General features: G+C 35.6%; 1 pseudogene; it reads right to left on the bottom strand.

The window, feature by feature from the left end:
* Positions 1 to 20,644: 20,644 nt before the first annotated feature.
* LOC141665751 (glutamate--tRNA ligase, cytoplasmic-like) lies at positions 20,645 to 24,606 on the bottom strand (annotated as a pseudogene).
* Between the last annotated feature and the right edge of the window lie 811 nt (positions 24,607 to 25,417).

Below are 25,417 nucleotides of genomic sequence, written 5' to 3'. Positions count from 1 at the left end.
ACCAAAATCAACTTGATTTGATTTTGATGTGTGCAGGGAAACAGAAGGAATCTTTGGTACTTGAATAGTGGTTGTTCAAGACACATGACTGGTGATTCTACCCTGCTCACAGAGTTTGAAGAGAGAGCTGGCCCAAGTATCACTTTTGGAGATGACAGCAAAGGTTATACTGTGGGATATGGCTTGATTTCAAAGGACAATGTCATCATTGAAGAGGTTGCCTTAGTGGATGGTCTCAAACATAATCTGTTGAGTATCAGCCAGCTTTGTGATAAAGGCAACTCAGTAACCTTCAACAAAGAAACCTGTGTTGTGATTAATAATCAAAACAACAAAGTGGTTCTCACTGGTGTGAGAAGAGGAAATGTGTATCTAGCTGACTTCAACTCAACTAAAGCAGAATATGTAACTTGTCTTCTCAGTAAAGCAAGTTAAGATGAAAGTTGGCTATGGCACAAGAAACTATCTCATTTGAACTTCAAGACCATGAATGAGCTGGTAAAGAAAGAGCTAGTTAGAGGCATTCCTATGGTGGAGTTTATAAAGGATGGACTGTGTGATGCCTGCCAAAAAGGGAAGCAGATTAAAGCATCATTCAGGAAGAAACTTGATTCAGCAATTGAAGAACCTCTACAACTGCTTCACATGGATTTGTTTGGACCAGTCAATATATTGTCAATCTCAAAGAAAAGATTTTGCCTAGTAATTGTAGATGATTTCTCAAAGTTCTCTTGGACCTATTTCCTAAAGTCCAAAGATGAGGCTAGTGAAATCATCATCAATCACATAAGGCAAGTTAACAATCATCCTGATTTCAAAGTTAGAAGAATCAGGAGTGATAATGGAACTGAGTTCAAGAACTATGTCATGAGAGCATTTTGTGAGGAAAATGGAATCTTGCATGAGTTTTCAGCAGCAAGGACTCCACAACAGAATGGAGTAGTGGAAAGAAAGAATAGATCTCTTATTGAAGCTGCAAGGACAATGCTTGAAGAATCAAAACTACCAACATACTTCTGGGCTGAAGATGTAAACACTGCATGCTACACTCAGAATATTTCTCTGATTAATCAAGCAAGATGCATGACACCTTATCAATTGTTCAAGAACAAGAAGCCAACTCTGAACTTTCTTCATGTCTTTGGCTGTAAATGCTATATTCTGAGAAATCAAACTGATCAAAATGGGAAGTTTGATGTTAAAGCAGATGAAGGAATTTTTGTTGGATATGCTGTTGGTAAAGCATATAGAGTCTACAATCTAAGAACCAACATTGTTGTTGAATCTATACATGTTGTGTTTGATGATAAAAATATTGAAGGACTAAAAGATGGAGATTACCATGAGAGCCTCAAATTCGACAATGTTGAGATGGTCAGTGATGAAAGTGATGATGAGAGTGATCAAGAAACAGTGTCTAAGGATAATGCAGACAAATCTACTACAAATGAAGCACAAAACTCAACATCCGTCGAGTTACATAACGCTTCATCCGTCGGAAGGCAATCTGTATTATCCGTTGGAAGACAACCTGCCTCATCCGTCAGTACTCAAAATTCACCATCCGTCGGGTTATCAAAAGGAGCAGGAAGTCAAGGCAGATCACCCATAGAAAGCACCCCAATCTCAAATCAAAGATCCACAAACTCAGGGGGAGTTTCTAGCAATCAAAACTCAATCACACATCAAGACAACATTGAAGTCTCTTCATCTAGGGCTAATCTACCTCAACCAAGAAAATGGACAAAAGATCACCCCTTTGAACTGATTATTGGTAATGTTTCTTCCAGAGTTCAAACCAGGAGAGCAACTCAAGAAGAATGTCTATACAGCAGCTTCCTGTCTAAGGAAGAACCAAAGAAGGTAGAAGAAGCCTTGTTAGATCCTGATTGGATTTTAGCTATGCAGGAGGAGCTAAACCAATTTGAAAGGAATAAAGTATGGAAGCTGGTACCCAAGCCTACAGGAAAGAATCCAATAGACACCAAATGGGTATTCAGAAATAAGATGGATGAAAATGGCATAGTAGTAAGGAACAAAGCAAGATTAGTTGCTAAAGGCTATTGTCAGCAAGAAGGAATAGATTTTGATGAAACATTTGCTCCTGTTGCAAGACTTGAAGCCATCAGAATCTTCTTAGCCTATGCAGCCCATGCCAATTTCAAGGTCTATCAAATGGATGTCAAAAGTGCCTTTCTGAATGGAGATTTGGAGGAAGAAGTGTATGTAAGTCAACCTCCTGGCTTTGAAGATCCAAATTTCCCAGAGTATGTCTATTATCTACTGAAAGCACTTTATGGACTGAAACAAGCACCTAGAGCCTGGTATGACACTTTATCAAAGTTCCTTTTGGAAAATCACTTCACAAGAGGTACTGTAGATAAAACTTTATTTTTCAGAAATGTGAATGGCTCTAGCATACTTGTTCAAATTTATGTAGATGATATTATTTTTGGTTCTACAGATGAGAAACTTTGTAAAAAGTTTGCCAAACTGATGCAAAGCAAGTATGAAATGAGTATGATGGGAGAACTACCTTACTTTCTTGGTTTACAAGTTAAGCAAGTTAGTGATGGAATATTCAGTAGTCAAACTAAATATATTTTTGATCTTTTAAAGAAGTTTGATCTAATGGATTGCACATCTGCAAAAACTCCCATGGCCACTGCAACTAAGCTTGAACTAAACACTACTGAAAAGTCTGTGGATATTTCAAGTTATAGAGGCATGGTTGGCTCACTTCTGTACTTAACAGCTAGTAGGCCAGATATAATGTTTGCTACATATTTGTGTGCTAGATTTCAGGCTGATCCTAGAGAGTCTCATTTGATAGCTATTAAGAGAATCTTCAGATATCTCAAAGGAACACCAAACCTTGGCATTTGGTATCCTAGAGATTCTGGCTTTGATCTAACTGGTTATTCAGATGCAGATTATGCAGGTTGCAGAATTGATAGAAAAAGCACAACAGGAACCTGTCAATTTTTAGGAGACAAGCTTGTGTCCTGGTTCAGTAAAAAGCAAAATTCAGTTTCTACTTCTACAGCTGAAGCTGAATATATTGCTGCTAGCAGTTGTTGTGCACAGATTTTATGGATGAAAAATCAATTGCTAGACTATGGTTTGCAAGTTGAAAGGATTCCTATTTTCTGTGACAACACAAGTGCAATTGCCATCACTGAAAATCTAGTGCAACATTCAAGGACAAAGCATATAGACATCAAGTACCATTTCATAAGGGAACATGTAATGAATGGTACTGTAGAATTACATTTTGTTCCAAGTGAGAAGCAACTTACAGATATTTTTACCAAGCCACTGGATGAATCCTACTTTTCTAGGTTGGTAAGTGAGTTTGGTATGCTTAATTACTCTTGAATTTATCTGAATTATTTTGCAAGTTGAAAAGTAGCCAGAAATTTAAATGATTTTTAGTCTTGGATAAAAATTTTGGCTAAGTCAAAATTTGCATCTCGACGGATGACCATTATCCATCGAGTTGAGTCATCCGTCGATATACAAATTGTAAATAAAAATTAATTACTTTTCTGGAGTATTTTAAAGCTCGACGGATATCAACTTATCCTCATCCGTCGAAGTGTCTAAATCTTAACCGTTAATGCCCTGAACATTATCCATCGAGTACACTTACAGTTTGTAAGCATTACACGACGGATAATGGGTGGAATTTTTACAGTTTATTTTAAAACGACTATTTTAGACAATTTCTATTGGGTAATTTACTTCTCTTTATTATTTTTATCAGTTGATTTTGAGTAAAGTATAAAAGCTTATTTTATTCTAATCATTTTCTTTTATCATTCTCAAATTCAATTGTGTTACTTCATTCTCTCTCAAGCAAAAATCCTCTTTCTCTTCAAGCTTTTCTTCTCTAACAATGGCACCCGTAGTTAAGATCATGTCACAGACTGGGTTCATCTATGAGAAGAACAACTTCACTGCCTTGGTCAATAAGGGGATTCAGCAATCTGAAGACTATCATAAGATGATGGACTTTATGAACAACTGCAAGTTAAGTTTTGCCATGTTGGAATCACCCACAATTTATTGTGAAGTTGTTGAGGAGATGTGGAAAACAGCAATCTATAACTCTACTGACAAAACCATCACTCTAACCATCAAAGGTAATGATTTATGTATCAATAGTGATGTCATAAAAGCATGTTTCAAGATTCCTGATGATAATGTAACTGTACCACACACTGACACTGATATTGTCAATATGCTCAATTCCATTCATTATGCACTTCCTACTGCAAAACTAAGTGAAATTAGAAGACTAGGTCTTAGGAAGGAATGGAGTTACTTGTGTGATATAGTAACTAAAGTCTTTTCTGGAAAAATCAGTAATTTTGAAACTGTGAACATTTCCATGCTTAACATGCTATACATGCTAGTTACAGACAAATATTACAATTTCAGTGACCTTGTTGTGTATGAGTTAGGTTTTAAACTAGGTGACTTAGCCAAAAGAGGAAAGAATATTTACTATGCTAGATTTTTTATGCTTTTGTCTAACCATCTTTGTCAAGAGATTGAACTTGAGAACCCAAACAACAAATTAGCTTGTTGGGTTCAAGAGAGAAGAATCATTGCAGACTTGAACAGAGCCAACCATCACAAGGATGTGCCAATGTTCTATTTTCCTGTAATACTGACACCTCAGGTAAGTGAGGTAAGTTCATCCAGACCCTCAACTATTCCAATCTCTTCTATTTCTTTGACTTCAGGCATAGCTATGGCAACTGTGACAATGACCAAATAGTTGCCTACCAAAGCTGCCAAAACAACTGTAATTTCTAAATCCAAATCAAAGAAAACCCCCTCTGGTATCTCTCAAAAGGTACCAGTTCAAAAATCTACCAACGTCAAAGAGGGGAGTGTGAAGGAGGGTAAGATAGGTGAGGGAAGGGGTGAACATCAAAGAAACCCCAAGGATAAGGTTGGAAAGTTGAGTGAATCCCAGCCTAGCCACACTGCAGTTTCCCAACAAACTGTAGTGCTTAAAAAGGACAAAAGCTCACTTCTAGCTGCATCCTCCCAAAAAGATGTGGCTATTGAACAAAGCTCTCATCCAAGAGCATAGGCCAAGAGGGTTAGGGACACAAGCTCACACCAAACTTACACTAGAAAGAAGAAATCCAAAACAACTGGGGATGCACAGGGCACACACCTAGTGCAAACTGGTGCTAAAGACATAGTCCCTGCACCTTCTCAATTCAGATTGATGTGGCTCCAATAAATGTGGAGTCACAGCCAAAATCTCTCATAATAGAAGCCACAGAAACACAATACTCACCAACTAACTCACTGGAAGTGGACATGATAAACACTTAAATTCTTCATTCCCCTTCTTTAACTCTATTGGGGAAGCCAAAATCTAGTGCAAGTGAGCATCATCTTTTAGATGATTTGTTGGCTCACTTGCCAATTCTTTCTGATTCTATTGTGACATCTGTGCCTCAAATAACTTCAATTAACACAGAGTCAACAATAGTTTCTCTTCCCACCTCATTCATTTCTACTCTCTCGATGGATATTGCTCATCCATCGAGTAGTGATTGTATCCCGACGGATAAGCTTAACAGCAGTTATCCGTCGGATAGCTTTACCACTCACCCGACGGATATCACTTATCCGTCGAGTATCTCTGCACAACTTCAAACTTCAATAATTTCAAGTGCAGAAGATTTGGTGGTAATACAATCACTCTTAGGACTGAGAGAGGAGAGTGCATTGAGTGAGAGGCTGGGTTGCTCCCAGGCAAAAGGAGAGGAAAAAAGTGAATCTCAGCAATCCATTCATTCAGGATTGGCAAAAGTGAGTGAGAGGAGTCCCACCTTAGTAGGTGAAGGTGAGGGTGTGTGGGTGGGGAGCCAGGGTGAGACCCTGATGCAACAAAAGAGAGAATATGAGAGAAAGGCAGGTACTGGAGAAATAAGGATGGAACCAGCCATTGCTAGTGAGTCAATGATTGTGGATGATGCTGAAAAGGAAAGACAATTTCAGCAACATTACAAAGCTGTAATTGATAACATTTCCTTGGATGCTGACACTTTTACTCACCCTGTTTCAGCCTATCAACTGTTGGCTGCTCAGGGCAATGTGGAGGCAGAGCAGACTTTGAATTTAGTGCACACCACAGAATCTCTTCAAAGAGATAAAGCTGCTGTGAACAGAATGCCTTCTCAAGCTGGAGAGCCATCTGAAGAATTTGGAGTAAATTCTGATGATGATGACTCTGGTTCTTTGGATGGAAGCATGAACTTAGAGGGAGCTGAAGGCCCAAGTTCTGCTTTCAGTTTACCTAAATGGGCATGGGCAAAGGAATTTTTACCAGGGCAATTTGAGGTGTCTTTAGTAAAACAAGTAATAGCTATTCAGCAGGCCCTTCAGGAAGCTTCAGATGCTGGTACCAAGGCTGTTCTTCAACCTCACCTAGACTCTTTACATTTAATAAAGATCCAACACTCAAGACAGAATCTCAGTGTGGATGAATTGAAAAAGGAGATAGCTGACTTAAAGACATATAACTCTGAGAAGCTGGATTCAATAATGCCAAATGGTACCATGCATGATCTATTACTAAGATTAAGAAGAGAATCAAATTCTGACAAGAAGATAGCCAAGCTGGAGAACAGAGTTCAGGTTATTGAGAATTCAGTGACTCTACTTCTTCAAAATCAACAGACTCAGACAAATCTTCTTATACAACTGGCTAAAGCACAAGGCCTAACTCCTCCACTTGATGATAACAAAAAGGGGGAGAGAGAATCAAGTAAGGGGGAGAAAGGTCCAACTGAGGGGGAGAAACTTCTAGTTCAAATCAGCAAAGTAATTGTACCTTCAATTACTATCTCCAAGCCACCAGTTGCAGATGGTATAGATCTTATAAATGCAGCAACAGCAAATTTGAAAGATGCTGATAAAGGAGAGTTGACTCTGATCAACTGGAAAAAGATTGATGAGGAAATACAGAAAAAGTTTCAATTAGTCAAGGAACCTGATCAGTCAGCCATCCATCACTCTCATGTCAAGCCAATCAATGTGAATGAGATGAGCATGAACTATCTGGAGAAAGAACAATCTTCCTGCATCAAGACTACAAAGGCTGAGATAATTCTTAAACCAAGGGCAAACTATCCAAAGTTATCTTTGAAGAACCCTATGGATTCTATGTATGAGACACCCAAGCCTGATGAAAAGAAGCTTCTGTCAAGATCTATTCTCCTCTATAAAGATCCAGCTGATTCAGCCTCAAGAAAGAGAATTGCAAAGATATTCAGAAATGGGAAGGAAATTTGTGTGGTAGCTGGACATCCACAATTTGCTCATGCAAAGGAAGAAGAAAAAGCCAGATTGAAGCAGGAAAAGAGGCAAGCTGATCTAGATGCAAAGAAGTCTAAACAAAAGAAAGAACAGTTTGCTATCTTGGCCAAGCTACAGGCTGTGAATTCTTCTCAACAAATTCCCTCTCAACCATCTCAAGCTACTGAATCAAAGAAGAAGATTGAAGAACAGAAGAAATCCCCAAGAAAGAAAGAATTGGCTAAAAGAACAAAAAAAAAGTTTGATGTTGTTGACAAGGAATTGGAAGATCAATTTCCAAAGGAATCCACTCAAGCTGAAACTCAAGCATCAAAGCCCTCTGTGGTGTTTGAAGACATAAGGGTGGTGGACCCCTACAGGAACATACATGGAGAGCCTATTGTGCCAAAGGATGAGCCAATAGAGTGGGATAAATTACCAATTCCTGACTTCAATTTGCCAATTCTTACTAAGCCAAGAAGGACAAAATCAAGGGCAGTCAAGAAAGTGAAGCTGTCACCTCTCAAATCCAAGTCAGTAGTCAAAGCTCAACCCAAGGTCAACAGGGGAGACTACTTGTACTTGTGTGACATCAAAGAATTCTCAGATCTAAACCTTTATCTGGAGGAGCTGGATGAGGTAAGGGCAATTGATGCATACAGAAACCTACCTGAAAGGTTGGTGTTCAAGTACAAAGGGGGAAGGGAGATTCAGTGGCCTCTTCACAGGATACTTCAAGAAAGCCAAGCTGTGTTGATCAAAGTCTATTCATCCTTCAAGAAAAACTTTGGGTTCAATGTAACTGCAAGAAGATTAGTATTGAAGAAGATTGAAGAGCTAAGGAGTGTTAGAGCCAAAGATGCACTACCCAAAACTCTTATCATCCCATACACAGGGAGAAGAGTGCATCTAAGGCCCTACTGGCTGATGGAATTCATGGATGACAAGGGTGTGAGAAGATTCTTCAGATTAGAAGACCAATTGAGTATCTCTAGCAATGAGACTCTCTTGGAAATGCAAGAAATGTTAGATCTCTCAGAATCTGATGAATTAGAATTCCACAGACAGCTCCAGAATCAAATTGAAGAAAATAACAGAAAGCTTGGAAGAAGATCCAGACCTTCAAGAAACTAGAAAAATCTGCTCAGACTAGAGGAGCATCTTGAACTGACTGTGAGCCAAACCTTGTACATTTTTGTTTAAATTGAAGCACTTTCACTTTTATCTACTTATCTTTAAAGATATATGTTTAGGATGTTTTGTTATCATCAAGTATCTCTTAATTTATGACTACAATTCCAGTAGACATAAATTGGGGGAGATTGTTGTGAATATGTTGAGTACTTGATGATTACCTAAACAAAACATCTAAGTAGATTTTACTTAGTGAAATAATGTAGCACTCGACGGATAAGAATTATAGTCCCGACGGATGACTCATTATAGTCCCGACGGATGATTAACTTATTATCCATCGAGTGAGTAGCTTATGTAATAATAAGTTTGTAGCACAGTATTGTATGCACCTTTGTATAGAATCTGTAGTAGCATATAAGTCATGTTGACTTTAACTAGATATGCAGAATAGGTTGATTAACTGTACATAAGAAATGTCTTGTAATTCTGTATAAGTGAAATGAAGTCAAGTGCCAAAGTAGCTACCAATGGATGATTAACAAAGCTTCGACGGATGACCAAAATAGCTACCAACGGATGCTTAACAAAGCTTCAATGGATGATCAAATGACTATCAACGGATGTTTAATATAGCATTCGACGAATGATCAATTAAGTCATCGACGGATGATCTGAAAGTCGACAGATGATCATATCAAGATTCAAATATCAGTTGAACAGTGAAAGCTGACACACAACCGTTGAGTTGGATACAAGTACACTGTGGAAGCCCATTAACTGGGTAATAGAGGATGAAAAGCAGCAAAGATCAAGACTGTTAGATTTTATATTTGTTCAGTTCTTTTGACTTTGTAATCTTGGTAATATATAAACCAAGAGAGTAGCAAATAGAAAAATAACTGAGATAGCTAAGAAACAACAACAGAGAAATCTTTGTAAGCACTATCTTTAGCATTTCCTGTGTTTTTAGCAGTTCTATTTTGTAAGCAGCTGTGAGCATTTCTGCACACAGAGTCCTCTCGATATATTAAATATATCTCTGGTGGGATTGTTTAAATCCACCAGAAAGTTTTTAAAGACTCTTGTTTTTAATTACTTATGTTTTGATTCATTCAAGTTTACATTCCGCATTGTGCTAATCAAAACAAATATATCCATAATCGAGTTGAACATTTTTATTTCAAGAAAAAGGTTCAAGAATTCCATTCAACCCCCCTTATGTAATTCTTGCTATATTTTATAATTTTATTTAATATTATATATTATTTTGTTTAAATCAAAACCATTAGACATATTACAATTCTATTTGTATTTATATAATTATATTGTGAATATTATAGAGTGTTTTATTTTAAATATTATTATAATAATGGTGATCATACCGACTACCAACCAAATTTTCATTGTTTCGTCTTTAATCTAATAGTATGAATAAATATATTATACAATTTTTCCAGGGTCAATTTTTTACAAGTGCTAATTTAATATTTTATGTTAATATTTTAGTTTTGATACGTGTTTCGCAAGCCCGTGTTTAGCACATATCAGCTAGTATAAAAACGTGAATTATTCTTCAAATAAAGGAGTCCTAAATAAGAACTACATAGAGCTTGATTCATATATAGGGGGACGGTCTACAACAACTATTTGTTGTAGACCGTATGTTGACAAACAGCTTTTAAGCCGTTGGATGAGGAATGAATGGCTGGGATAACAGACGGACCGCGGAAATTTTCCGCGGTTGGTAAGGACGGACCGCCGAAAATGTCCGCGGTTGGTACTGCTGCCTTACTCCCAGCATCCCAACAACCCCTCATTTCACCACACAAAAACATCAAAATCTCCAAAAAAAAAATCTACTCTCCAAGTTTACATTTTAGGCGATTTTGGGGAATTTTTATCAAGAAATTCAAGTACTTTTGTGAATTCAAGGTATATTTCTTGTCTTTAATTTCAAATTTTCATGGCGGATAATTTATTCGCTCGTATGTTTCATTATAAATGTAAAAATGAAAAAAAGAGGGTATTGATCATATTTTACATCTTGATGAGTTTGTAGATAAAAATGAGGAATTTATTAATTTAGATGACGATTTGGTTGATGTTGAAGATGAAAATGATGAAAATGAGCTTAAAAATGATCTTAAAAGTGATAATGATAATGTTAAGGGTGAGGATGAAGATGATAATGTAGAGGATGCAAATATGTATGAAAATATTGATGAGGAGGAGTTCCATATTTGAATCAGTTTTTTTCAAAATATGGATGAGACCGGTCATTTATTTAGGGCTTATGCTTTAAGAAATGGATTTGCTATTAAAATTCAAGCGAGCCATCGTAATAAAGACAACGAGATATATGACCGTTTATATATTTGTAGGATTTATGAAAAAAGTGTCGTCGCCGAGAGTAGTAAAAATAAACGGCGTAGAGAGGTTCTTCCAAAAAGTGAGTGCAAGGTGAGGATGTATGTTAATTATCAAAAGAAAAAACGTTTTTGGGAGGTAACTATTTTTGAATTGGTACACAACCACGGTCTTGTTTCCCCTAGTAAAATGAGTTTGGTACAACGCGAAAGACATGTCAACACCGTTACCCGTAGTTTGATAAAACGCTTTATGATTCGGGGGTTCGTAATTGTCAAGTGATGAATGTGATTGGTAACATTCATGGAGGTAATGATAAAGTTGGTTTCAATGTAAACACGTTAGGAATGTGATAAGAGACAAGAGAAAGAAAAATTTGATATTAGTGACGCCCAAGCGGGGTTGGACTTGTTGCATAGGTTGAATGAAGAAAGTGGTTCTAAATTTTTTATTAGGACCGAAGTTGATGAAGACAATCGTTTGAAGTGTCTAGTATGGATTGATCCGAGATGTTTAATGGCTTACCAAAATTTTGGCGATGTTGTGGCTTTTGATACCACTTCTCGGACAAATAGATATGCAATGCCATTTGTCCCATTTACCGGAGTCAATCATCATTATCATCGGTGATTTTCGGGTTTGCATTGATGCGGGATGAACACGCGTCGAATTTTGAGTGGATTCTTCATACTGGGCTTGAATGTGTGGGAAATAAGCCTCCAATGACTACAATCATGGATCAAGATCAAGCCATAGCAAGCGCTGAATACTACCCATTTATTGTGTTCTTGGCACATAAGTCAAAAATTCCCCGAGAAATTAGCTCATTATTATTCGGCTTTTTCGGAATTCAAGACGGACTTCAACTATTGTATTTATAAATCTCTCACCGAAGATATTTTTGAGGCTAGATGGAGATCGCTTGTGGAAAAGTATCACTTGCAAGACCATAAATGGTTAAATGGGTTATATGAGTTGAAGCACAAGTGGATTATTGCATATACTAGAAACACATTTTCGGCGTTTCAAAATAGTACATCAGGGAGTGAGGGGATGAATTCTTTCTTTGATAATTTTGTGAGTTCGAAAACGGGTTTGAAGGAATTCATTGAAAATGCCTTAAAAGCATTGAGAAGGCAATTCATGAGGGAGAAGGAAGAAGATTATGTCACATTAATCTAAAACATCCCATGAAAATGTATACCATATTGGAGTATCATGCTTCTTGTATTTACACCAAGGAAATGTTTAGAAGATTTCAAGATGAATTGTTTGAGTCTTCAAAATACTTTGTTGAAAAAAATCGACAAGCTTGTGAAGAAGGGGAGATAATGGGGGATGTATATACGTACTATAGTTGTTATAGGCCCATTTCCGAGCCTATGAGAAGAAATGTTTATTTTGTTGCATTCGAGAAATCTGGATTTTTGGGAATGTGTATGTGTAGAATGTTTGAACATTTGGGGCTACCTTGTAGACACCTATTGGCGGTCTTCACAAAGAAATGGGTTTCGAAAATTCCCCCGTATTTCATAAACTCGAGGTGGACAATGCATGCCAATAGAGTTGATGGTATGTCGCCTTACGATTTGGATGTTGGAAAAAGTCAAGAGAAGACCTCAACCGATCGATTTAATAGCATGACAATGTTAACCATGAGTTTTTGTTAAAGTAGCATTACATCCAAGGAATGGTATGATTATGCCGTTGGAGTGATAAATTGAGAAATTCCAATTCTCGAAAAAATGAGCGTTGACGGAATTAAATCTTATAAAAGCAGTTCTCATGCTCCAAATGCAAGTTCTCATGAAAAACCAATTATTGACCCTATTATGTCCCAAGGAGGAAAAAGGACATTAATTTCAAAAGTCCCATATAATCGATTGGTAAAAAGGATAAGCTTCCAAGAAAGTGCACCTATTGTCAAAGGGAAGACCATGATAAAAGAAAGTGTGCTAGTAGACTAGAAGATCTTAAAAATGCTCAAGAATTGCAATATAATTTGTAATGTAGTATTTTTAACGGAATGTTGTAATCTTTTAATGAATTTGAATTTTTAGTATTTAACATTGCTTTCTTTTTTGTTATGTTTTATTGTCATATAATTGGCAACTATTGTCATACAATTAATTTTATTGTGATAGGTTACATGACTAGCGAGTATAGTGGTGACAACAACTCCGGTGATTCAGTTTCCCACGTTAGCAACACATTCTCAGACTCCCAACCAAGAGACTCGTGGTATGAGGACAATGATGAGGAATATGTGGTATCACCAACCTTTAGTGAGATGGAAGATGCATGTGCCGAGTTGATGCCCCTTGTGGAGAATGACTAGCCGCCCCATGTAGAGGAAGAGGAAACGGACTTGTACCCACCCGATGAGGAGGCTTATAAGGCCAAAAATTGGATGGTGGCATGCAATTGGATGGGGGGTAGTGAACCGTGAATATTGGTGAACTCTCATCTGGATCCGTACTTCCTTCCGATCTTGAATTTGGGTAACAACACGCCCGATGAAAAATGGAAAAAATCAGGATGAAATGGCGGTAAGCTTGTTAAATGTGATCGGATTGCCGATATTGTAAACTTAAGGTCTCGCGAGGGTTGTAATATGGACCAAATGCGCATTAAATATGTGAAGGATTGGGTTTCATACTTAACGGGAGGGACGGGGAGGGAACGCAGGACATGTTTTGCAAGATTTCGTCCCTACGATGGCTGGAGTACCATTCCCGTTTCCATTTGGAACGACTCCAACCCTTACCCGTGAAAACTTACAGAATGGCATATCCGTGATGGTTGTGTACTTGTTCTCTCCCATAATGCATGCTTCATGGATATAACGCAAGGTGTTGCTCAACACCGGTTATCCGATGGTCTTTCTAATATACTCCCTCCGTCCCAATTTATCTGTCTTGTTTGACTTTTTACGGTAAAATTGACCCAACTTTGACTGCATATCCGTGATGGTTGTGTACTTGTTCTCTCCCATAATGCATGCTTCATGGATATAACGCAAGGTGTTGCTCAACACCGGTTATCCGATGGTCTTTCTAATATACTCCCTCCGTCCCAATTTATCTATCTTGTTTGACTTTTTACGGTAAAATTGACCCAACTTTGACCGAAAATTTCATATAGTATAATATCAAAAATCCTTATATAATATATATCATTAAAAAGTATGTTTAATCTACTTTTACATGTATATTTTTATTTTTCAAAATAATGAAAGAATGAGTTTTTATTTACGGTCAAAGTTGAGTCAATTTGAGCATCAAAAGTCAAACAAGACAGATAAATTGGGACGGAGGGAGTACTAGGTATTTTTGGTTAGAATCAATATATTTTGTAAAATTTAGTGGATTGTAGTGATCATGTAATTTTCATTCGAACCTATGTATTTGTAATTTTCATTGAATTTGAGCGGAAAGTATGTATTTTTTATGAATTCAAGTATGAAATTTAAGATTGAAAGTCTATCTATAAATTTAAGATTGAAAATTAAAATTTAAAACTCCAACTATACATTAGAAATTGTTATGAAATGTATTGAATTTTTTTGAAAAAAATTTGGACAAAATGTTGACTTTTGTTGACTTTTTAAGGAATTTTCATTTTAATGTAAAATTGAAAAAAAAAAAAATTTTTTTCTTCTAAAAATCACTCATACCCTATTTTAAGACCTTTGAGAGTGGTTAGGAATTTTAGAAGTTAGTTTAGGACCAACTTCCAAAATTTAAGAAAATTTAACAGAATGTATTTGCTCTGTTTTAGGAGTAACTCTGTTTTGTGCACTGTTTTTGGGGAAAAACTAAAGGGACGGACCACGGATAATTTCCACGGTTGGGCTGAAGACGGACCACGGACAATTTTTGCGGTTGGGCTGGGAATTTTTTTTTTTTGTCGTCTGGAAATAGACAAGCCAAACTACATACCAAAATCACAACAGTGCACAATCAACCACAACAATCCAGAATAGTCCACACACCTACAATCCTCCAAAATTTACAATAATCCAAAATCCAAAATAATCCAAAATCAACAAAAACAACCAAAGTCCACAAAAATCCACCAAAATTAAACAAACCAAATAAACCAAAATAAACCAAATAAAACTCGACAACATAAAATCAAATGAAATCCAACTACATAATCCGACAACATAAAATCAAATAAAATCCAACTACATAATCCGACAACATAAAATTAAATTAAATCCAACTACATAATCCGACAACATAAAATCAAATGAAATCCAACTACATACGAGATGAAATCCAACCACATAAGTACTACGAAGCTTCGTGACGTCTGCGCATACGAATCCCGAGAATCCCCCTTGCCTTCCCTAGCTGAAGCTCCCTGGATATCCGATACCTAAAGGTATCCACCTCCTCTTGAGACTAATTTGGTACCGCGACTAAGTCATATCCTTGTGTGAAGTAGTCCATTTATTTCATCACATAAACACCGTAATCATTGGAGTTTCGTTGCTTTGGTCTAGACAATAGAGCTAGGACCTCGGGTGAAGTAAGGTCACGCCCCTCAACTGGCTGTATCATATGCAATAGCCTCGGCAATAACCATGACTGCAATGAAATTATGGTCAAAGAATGAATAAAATATACAATTGGTAAGGAGTATATAGAAGACATTAATAGTAGACAAGTAAAAGACCATATAACCACTCGTATATCCTCCCGATATGACGGCTCGTCATTCATTGAATCTATGAAAAACCTTCAAATTGTCTAGTACCGAACATGAACAAAACCCAATGCACATCTCTAACACAACAGGGGATGAATATGCAGTCCGCCTCGAGAATAGTAGGCCCAACATTAGCAGTGGCAAAACCAGTAAAACTACGTAATGTTTTATTCCATGCCCTTTGTAATGTATCTCCACCGATCCTAGATGCTTTTCTGATTTTGTTCACATGTCCTTTCCCAAGTACCATGAAGTAGGGATCCATGAAGTAATAGACGGGTTTCCTCTCCCATATACCTCCAATGTGAATCTCCTCCTCCCGAATCCTTAGCAATTTCTGCAAAAAAAAATATGAATGCAACAAGTAAAATGAATGCAACAACTAAAATGTATTAGCAATGAGTAACGAACAATACCATATAAGTGTATATGATCCTGTTATCAACCCATGTTCCTGGAGCAAGACTCTACATCACTGATGCATGGACGTGATAGTCTTGAACAGTAAGACCACCGGGAATCCTCGGCTCCATCCCTAATATGAATATATCGTATTCTTCTTTGTCATGCTCAGACTCTTAGTGATACTCCACTTTTCTTCTTTCATCCTGCGGGATGCAAGCTTCGCGGGTCTACTGGATGAGGCAATAGTTTGGGGGGGCTGAGACACATGCTAGGATGGCTGTGTCATGTCAACGACATCCTGGGAAGGAATGGCTGGAATGTCAAAGTCGTTAACCGGAGTTGCAATGAAATCTGGTTTATGTTCTCAAATATGGGAGGTCAATAGACAGGTCCTTTGATCTTCTTCATCAACCAGGAGAATGGTGTGAGGAAAGTACTAGAAATCCTCCCAAACTCCTCCTCAAACTCTAGAGGAACCCTAGCATCCAGCTGCTTCAACATATTTAGCCCGACAACCATCTACAAACAAAAACAAATATTTTTTCATTAATTCCACAAGCCTATCATATGTGCAAGATGAAATACGTGTGAGTGCAAATTTGGTAGTGTGTGGTGTAATGTGAAATATGCATATTTGTAAAACACTTAAAACATCATATCCCTCGAGGCTATCATACAACTCCCTCATCTTGTACTGTTGCTGAGGTTGTGGATTCGGCTTCCCTATTCGCATACGAGATACATATGCATACCACGCCATGTAATCAGCCTCAGAAGCAATGTCTACCGAGTCATCAACAAGTCCATCCAAATATGAACAAAACCTGGCCCATTTGCCAATATCAATGAACCACCGTACAAGCCAATCCTCTCCTGCAAACGTGACCTCCTTAGGCCCCCTATAGCCAACCATGTTCACCGGCGCTCGTGGAATCTGGGGACTAGCATCAAACTGTCTGCTCACCCTGTCCGGATCCTGCCACTCGACCACATCATAACATACAAGGGGAACTCAACCGCACCCAGCTAACTGTGTCTTTATCATCTCACTGTCCATAATATCATCGAATCTAGCATATGGCCTCCAAACCACCTCATCACCAGCAACACCATCAAACTCACCCCTATAGAACGGTAAGCTGTGGTGAGGACATGTCTTCATGCGCTTTTTTGAAACCCTCAGATGAGTATGAGTAGAATAGGCCCATCCCTCAGCAACCGGATAATCCTCCTGACCGGGAGACCGTAAAGGCACGCCTATACGAGAAAATATCTCGTAAGACCAAACATGTAACACCCACGCACAACAAGCAATGCTCTTACTGTCCTTCTTTGCAGCATTCTCCAAACTCCGGTACATATGAGCTAACACAGCTGCACCCCAAGCCTAATAAGAAATCTCCCGCATATTAATCAATGGGTGCATATACCGAACATGAACAAAAGACTGGTTGTTGGTAGGGAAGAGGACACAACCCATCAAGAATAGCAGATACGCCTTAGTATGTACAACCGTGACCATCATATTATTCTTCTCAGGCTTCTGTGCACCATATCTATCAAACAACAACCCTAACTTGATGTTATTCTGATACAAAGCCTCCCCCACCTCCTCCTCGGTCAAAGGCTCAAACCAGTTATTAACAAAATACGCATCCTTGTTCTATATCACCACACAAGTCAGTGCATCCCCCTAAACTGGAAACCCTAGAATAAACCCTACATCCTCCAGTGTAACAGTCATCTCCCCCTGTCTCGTGAAGAAAATGTTGGTCTCCGGTCTCCAACGCTCTACCAAAGTGGATATCAACCAAGTGTCAGTAGCCAAGACAACATGAGGGTCTGCAAATATCCCAAACCCGAGCATGTGTAACAATTCCCAATATGGTATTTTTAACTTCCAATCGTGCAGTGACTTGTTCCCAGAATAGCTATGCAACTCCTCACTCTCTGAAACGTCCCAAACATCCTCACTAACGTGATAACGATTATCCCAAATAACATTATGCGCGTTCGAACCCGGCAACATATTCTCGAAATCATCAAAATTATCCATACCTGAAAATATTGTGAACAGAATTTATCAATCACCAAAATAAAAACACCACGTACACAATAAAAACAATCACCATATATATAATCACCACGTACACAATACATTCGAAATAACTACCCATACGAATTTAATTTTGATTTTCAACTACATTGTAAACAAAATTCGTAATTATACATTTGTTCGAACTATTTACCAAAAATCAAATTAATTACCAATTTAGTGTAAAAATCATCCCAAACTCATATGTTAATTACACTAAAAATTATGCATTGAAATTTAACCCCTATTTGACCCTAACATACCCTAAATTCATAAATATAAATTCTTAATTATATCTAATTTCAAATTTTACTCTAATATTATTCAAATTTAACACTAAATTTATTATTACAAATTCGAATTTTACAATAATATAATTCGAATTTTACATTAAATATATCATTAAAATTTCGAATTTTACACTAACAAATTTAACCGTAAATTTATCATTACAAATTCCAATTTCACACTAAAAAATTTAATTTCATATCAACAAATTAAACCAATCAATTCAAAATAATTAATCCTAAAAAATCCAAAAATTCAAATTTAATCATACGACAATTCATATGTTAATTCGATACTATAATTCATACATTAATTAAGCCTAAAAATTCGAATTATATACAAAAAATCATATCTACAACAATAAAAAAACAGAAATTCATATTAATAAAACTAAAAATAACAAAAAGGAATCGATTATATATCTTAATTAGGAAAAAGGGAACGATTCAAGGCTGTTGATGGTTGCAATTGTGCTGTGTTTTTCGCTTGTGTTTGTCTGTATGTGTTTGTGGCTGCGTCTCTGTGTTTTTTTGGTGTGTAAAACTGTGTTTGTTTATGTGGTTTGCTAGGTATTTAACAAAGAAAAAATGACACCAATCGCGGAAATTATCCGCGGTCCGTGGGCTAGGGGTATTTTCGTACTTACCCCGTACCTCGGATAATTTCCGCGGTCCCCTACATCTTGTTTTAATTCCCATCCGTTCGATCCACCATCCAACAGTGGAAAAACCGTTTGTTACCAAACGGTCTACAACAACTGTTTGTTACAAACCGGTCCCCTTCATATATATAGGATATCTAGGCATTGGTAATTGGTAAAAGGGTTCGAATATTCACTTATATACGCGAATTGACATATGTAATCATTATTATTATTTTTCGAGTACTTTCGACTATATGTCTATATTGGGAGGGATTTTCTCGGTCATTTATACCAGTTATCTTTGTTAATTTAACTAAAAACTAGCATAAGAGCCTGTGCAAGACACGGGCATCATTCTAGATCATATGTATAATGTAGCGAGATAATTATTATTCTTTCAAGAACCACTATAATTCCTCAAACATGCTTACTTGAACCATTTACTAAGAATGCGTAACAAACATTAATAATTTATGATAAATTTGCTGCCCCTTGTAACTAACAAAACAATAATACAAGCAACCGCCCTTTATATAAATGTTTTGTAATAGTTTGTAGGGGTGAACAAAAAACCGACCAAACCGCAAAACCGACCCAACCCGTCCCTTATTTCTGCCGACGGAGCGGAACTATCCAAAACCCGAAGTTTAATTGGTTTAATTTTTTGTCAACCCGAATATAATAGGTTGGGTCAAAGTTCAAAAAAATTTAAACCCTTACTAACCCAACCCAACCCGATTTTATAATTATAGTATTATTATTTGAAATTTTAATTTATGTATTTATTGTAATAAATAATATATTCAAAATAAAATTATTATTTTACGGAGAACACACCATAAGTTATTGACTTTAAACAAGAAGAGTACACGGTACGTATAGTATCCAATAATATTTATCTTCTGTTAAATTATGGGGTACACTTCAACTTTTGATTAAATTTATTTATAATTTTGACTCCTAAAAATATTTTAGTAATTTTATTCGAGTTTTAACCCAAACCAACCCGAACCAACCCGACCCAATGTATAAAGGGTAGGGTTGGGTTGAAAATATTTTTTTTTGATTAACGGGTTCATTTTTTAAATACCGAATTAATTGGGTTGGTTCGATTTATTACCTCTAACCCGCCCAACCCGACCCGCGTTCACCCCTAATAGTTTGGTTGGCACATATTTGGGACCAAAGGTGTGAGACTACATGTCTATATATTTTCTCGGTATTCCGTCATTCAGATTCCAAACATAAGATGATAATGCTATACTGAAGTGCTTGTTTCTCAAGAACTTATCACTTAGGGTGTGTTCACTTGGTGGGAATGGAATGAGTAAGGAATAGAATGAAAAATTATATACAAACTTTATGAAGAAAAAAATATATATGAGTGAAATTATGAATGAATATAAGGTAGTCTAAATTTTCTATAATGAGAATTGTAGGAAAATTGATGTAGAAATGGAATGAGAATTCCTTCCAAAACATGTGGGTTAGAATTCTAGTTCAAATAGTTTGGAATGGAATGGAAGAAGGAATGAAAATTTTAAACATTTTCCTTAACATCACCCAAATAAGAATTCAAACTTCATTTCATTCTCCCCGCATTCCATTCCATCAAAGTGAACACAACCTTAGTTTGTTTCCTTACCATCTGGAATTTGATGGCCTTATAAATGGAACATCACATCTAAAATAGCCCTTCCTCTCCAGCTGCAAATTTTCTCCTTAAAGTTTCTTATATTTGAATCCCCAAATGATGCACTATCTTTCTTCGTACATGGGTTTAGCACATCAACAAAATCCTCATCCTCATCAAGCTGCAAGTAAAATAATTAATACCAATATTAGATCCACTATCATAATAATAACTCTAATTTCAGCATAGCACCTTCCCAGAATGATAACACAGACACGACGCACTGCACCCATGCTGGGATACACATATATCTATACATATACATGTCAACCAATAAATATAATACTAGTCGGTAACCCGTGCGAAGCACGGACCCAAAATAAAATAACAGTATCACATTATTATTTGCATAAAACTGAAACTCATAATCCGTGCAAAATACAAATCTAAATATAATATATAAAATGTTGTTAAAATATGTAGTTAAAAAATTGAAGTTAAGTGTAACTCTAAAATTTCACCGTATAGTTATAGTTATGCATGCACCTAATTACTTATATAAATATGACATGTTAACTTACTAATACGATTATTTTAAAGTAAACCGACGCTTGGATGTTCAGTAACAAATAAAAATTGAAGGAAAATAAAATTTACAGAGAGTTGAAGTTAACTTTTGTCCGTTGAGATTTATTACATAAAATTTTAAAAATAGTTGTATAATTTTTTGGTGAGTACCAAGATTTGGGACGCTTACTAGTATAAATAGTTGATATAACCCGTGCGAAACACGGGCCCGCAATTAAAAATATCGAATTAATATTTCTAGAGAATTATTCACAATCCGTGCGAAACACGAATTAAAATTAATATCAAATATTAAATTGTTACTTGTAAAAAATAGTTATGTGGTTAAAAATAATCAAATCAGTTATGAAATTTTCCACTATAATTATAGTTTTGCATTGTTTTACTTGATATAGAAATCTCACATATTAGTTTTATTTTTCTGAAATAAATTATATCTTTATCTAATGAACCAAATATCTGTTCTTTAGATAATTTAATATTAAATAATATAATTTAATAATTATCTTGTAATTAGTCTTTTCAATATAGTTTATTTAATATTACTTAATTATCGATAAAAATCAATTTATAAATTAAAAGTACATAGATGTTATTAAACATAATTTAATATTACTTAATATAATCTAAATACAGCTCATAAATCGATTAATGTTAAAATATGTTTTTGAATTTAAAGTAAATAAATGCTGTGATGGACAGTAACAAATACGATCGTTAAATCAATAATTTTCAGTTTAAAAGTTAATAAATGTTACAAAAATCATTTGCTATTACTTAATTAGTTTTAAAATAATGCTATAGAAAATAAAGTTTACAAAGAATATAAGTCAATTCGTATTAATAGTTTACTTTATAGTTAGTAGTTTTTCAAAATAAGAGTATATATATGTTATTTTACTTAATTTAACGTAACTTAATACATTTTTAATATAATTTATAAATAAATAAAGTTTACAGAGAATATAAGTCAATTTGTGTTAGTAGTTTACCCAGTAGTTTGTAGTTTTTCTAAAATTTAAATAAATTTAAGCTACTTTACTTAATAAATTTTTAATATAATTTATAAATCATTTAAAAAATATTTTTATTTTATAAAGTAAATAGACGATTGGATGAATACTAACTAAAAAGAAAATAAAATTTACAAAAAATAGAAGTCGATTTGTGTTAAAAAAATTTTTTTATAGAGAATAGAAGTAAATTTATGTCATGTAAGTACCAAAATTTGGTACTTTGGTACTTTTAGCACCAAATGATACATAATTTCGCTTATTAATAAAGAGTACAAAAGGAGAATTTTCAAACATAAAGATTTGCAAAATACCTTATTTTCTGTGATAAGATAATCAAACTCCATTAAAGAGAGTGGAACAAGCTCATTTGTATCAGGCAACCAAGTAAGTTTCAACTTTGTGGTCTTCACAGATCCTCCGAGGTTCAAAACCCCTGTTAAATACTTGATACTTCCATCTTAATCCTTTCTAATTTTCTTTATTATGACATTGCCCCAATCCATCAAGTAATCTCCTCCTCTGGAGAAATGAACTTGGCATCAGCAAGATCTATCCACAAGCTTTTTGTTTAAGTGGTTGCCTTATCCTCCGCACCAGGATATTTCTTATGTCTTGGAATAATACAAACAAAAGGATCATCAAGTCCATAGCTCAACATCAACAGAACACGTTTTGCAGAGACTGCAGTGTGTCTAGGACATACAGGATCGATAATTTTCTTATTAATAGTGCACAACTTGTCCCATTCCATTAGATTAAGATTTTTTTATGCACCCTAAACAAAATATCAAAAGCACACTCGGTACCTACAGTTGTATAGTGAAATACTTAACTGTGTTCAAATTTTGCAATAACAGGGTCTTATCACAGGTAAAGGTTTCAACCCACAAAAAAACATAGATGAAAAAGAAAATAATGGGGCAGTAAGATGTTTTGATAAGTAAAAGAATGTAAAAGGAGACAATAGGTACCTAAGTCATATATTGTATAAGCTTTATTACTATAGATACCTTTCAACACTGTCCTTCGATATACGTAATTTATGCAACCAAAACTAATTCCAGCTGATATATTGAAGGATATACAAAGCCGATATACTTGATTCCGCATTGTTGCTTCGTGGACCAATGAATACAAAGCCGATATACTTGATTCCGCATTGTTGCTTCGTGGACCAATGAACATACATATTCACATGTCTTATCCGTAGCATTAAAGAATCACCAAGTCAATATCTGAAATGGCAATTATCTTATATTCAACATCATGAGACATCCGCAGCATAAAGACATGAAACAATCAACTGGAATTCAGAAATATCCCCTGCATAGGTTGCAGGAATCACATCAAGTGCAGTAATATTGCCTCTACAGTTAAGCACTTGTAAAGTTCCATAAGGGTAAGTACAGAGAGACAATCAGAAATTAAATGAAATACAAAGCATCTGTTTGAACTTACTTGCTCAAGGATTAACTGTATCAGTCTTCAATTTGCAGACCTCTGAACACAATTGACAATGCTCTGGACAATGGGGAATCTAGGATCATCCCATCCATCAACCTTCCCATTCTGAACAAACCATAGAAGCTTCCGTTTTCTAAGAAGGGTATAAACTATATTCAAGTGACTAAATTCATAAATATGAATCTTTCGCAATCCCATATCCTCTTGAATTCTGTAATACTGAGCATTTGCGATCATGACACTCACTAGATCGAAGTGCATGGGTAATACCTTTGACATAATCAACAAACGGACATGGGAAATTATAGGTTGGGTATATCTTATATTTATTGCCAATCCTGTGAGGGGGCATAGGATTGCACCGGTTATAGACAGAATCCTCGAGAGACTTGTTTGGGTCCTGCATGTCCAACTTACCTCGGACACATCACAATAATCCCCCTTCTAACCCGGCAATCATTTCCTTCAAAGCCCTGACATTGGTGGATATATGCTCTGCATTTGCAATCAGAAATAAATTAAATTTATAAACACTATGCTGAGAAACTTTTGCAATCATGATTTTTTGACATAGAGTCGGCCAAAATCACTCAAATTTAATGTCGGCAAATTTAGATTAATTAGGAACGCATAGCAACCCAGAAAGTGGATACAAATAATTAATTAAAAAGTGTTAAACTAAAAAAAAGATGCTCTCAACATCTTCCAAATCAGTGCTCAAAACTTTATACCTCATAATAGATATTACTCCATTGGGGACAAATACTACAATAAAACCTAAAAAGCACTCTAGAGCAGAGATTAAATAATAAAATATGTCCATGTCAAGCATATGTATCTGTGATACATGTATTATATTTATCACGAAAATAAAGGATGATTTGGACAATATGTAAAAGTAATTTCTATTATTTTCATCGCTAAATAAAACCTTAGTGCAAGCTCTTCCATTCCCTCGTTGATATAACAGTTTACAACCTGCAATTGGCAGACTTGATAGCTAAAAAATTTCAATACTAAAAGTGCCATTCTTCAGAAAACAACCAAAACCAGTTTACATGTATCTAAATATTCCAACATAAATACCTTTTTTTATTTCTTGCCACAATTTTTTGAAATTTCAGTTTTTCAAGCACCTAGGTTTCAGAATTCGAGCCATAAGAGACAATATATCTTGCGCACCTTGAGGCCGTGCATTTGCAGCATCCGTATAAGGTAATGTAGCATCCTAAGACACACAAAAGAAAGAACATTAATATGAGCTACAAATACATATCCCCTGTAACTAATATTTAATTCGTTAGACATCTAAACTGATTTAAGATGAAGAATAAGTAACTAATAGTTGCCCTCTCTAATTTAATCTCCTTTGTAATGAGGTAATAGACATTTTATATTTTAAAAAATGAACTAATATAATACCTCTTCGAAAAGAAACTAATATGTGATGAAGAAACTTGTAAAGAAATTTTAACCTTAAATCAATGTAGTCAAAGAACTTAGATGACCCGCTTTTTCAAATAGACCTAAAGTGAATTTATCTATATATTTTATATAAAATGTGAATTAACCATAAACGTTGTCATTATCCAAACATCAAATGGTGAGCCCGCAAAGTAAAACCAAATGATATTTTTGATAAGTTCCAAATCTGCATTCCATTTCTCACAAGTAAAGCACTTATCTTCTAGTGCCTCTTCGATACCATACACCAGTACTTAAGATATACTAATCCC

Source organism: Apium graveolens, chromosome 6 (assembly GCF_009905375.1).
Source record: "Apium graveolens cultivar Ventura chromosome 6, ASM990537v1, whole genome shotgun sequence".
Classification (NCBI taxonomy): domain Eukaryota; kingdom Viridiplantae; phylum Streptophyta; class Magnoliopsida; order Apiales; family Apiaceae; genus Apium; species Apium graveolens.
The sequence above is the reverse complement of the archived record's forward strand: the minus strand, read 5'-3'. Positions and strand labels throughout refer to the sequence as shown.